This window comes from Theropithecus gelada, chromosome 6 (assembly GCF_003255815.1).
Source record: "Theropithecus gelada isolate Dixy chromosome 6, Tgel_1.0, whole genome shotgun sequence".
Lineage (NCBI taxonomy): Eukaryota > Metazoa > Chordata > Mammalia > Primates > Cercopithecidae > Theropithecus > Theropithecus gelada.
The window spans coordinates 16,794,065-16,794,694 of NC_037673.1; the positions used below are offsets into that span (position 1 = coordinate 16,794,065).

The 630-nt window shown below is 43.7% G+C and overlaps 1 protein-coding gene across 2 annotated transcripts in view; it reads right to left on the reverse strand.

Annotated features, from left to right (window-relative positions):
- The window catches only part of MYO10 (myosin X), a 276,883-nt gene that overhangs the window by 97,948 nt on the left and 178,305 nt on the right, over positions 1–630 (reverse strand). The window lies entirely within an intron of this gene.

The following is a 630-nucleotide window of genomic DNA, read 5'->3' on the forward strand; positions in this document are numbered from 1 at the left end:
TTTTTTTTTTTTTTTTGAGACAGAGTCCCAGGTTCATGCCATTCTCCTGCCTCAGCCTCCTGAGTAGCTGGGACTGCAGGCGCCTGCCACTATGCCCAGCTAATTTTTTGTATTTTTAGTAGAGACGGGGTTTCACCGTGTTAGCCAGGATGGTCTCGATCTCCTGACCTTGTGATCCGTCTGCCTCAGCCTCCCAAAGTGCTGCAATATTACAGGCATGAGCCACTGCACCAAGTCTGCCTGTATTATTATTATTAATTTTTTTTTTTTTTTGAGACAGAGTTTCACTCTTGTCACCCAGGCTGGACTGCAATGGCACAATCTTGGGTCACTGCAACCTCCACCTCCCACGTTAAAGCAATTCTCCTGTTTCAGCCTCCCAAGTAGCTGGGATTACAGGTGCCTGCCACCACGCTTGGCTAATTTTTGTATTTTCAGTAGAGATGGGGTTTCTCTATGTTGGCCAGGTTGGTCTCAAACTCCTGACCTCAGGTGATTTGCCCACCTTGACATCCCAAAGTACTAGGATTACAGGCGTGAGCCACTGTGCCCGACCTTGCTTGTATTATTATGTTATACTTTTGAGTTATTTCTTTTTTTTTTTTTTTTTTTTTTTTTTTTTTTTTTTTT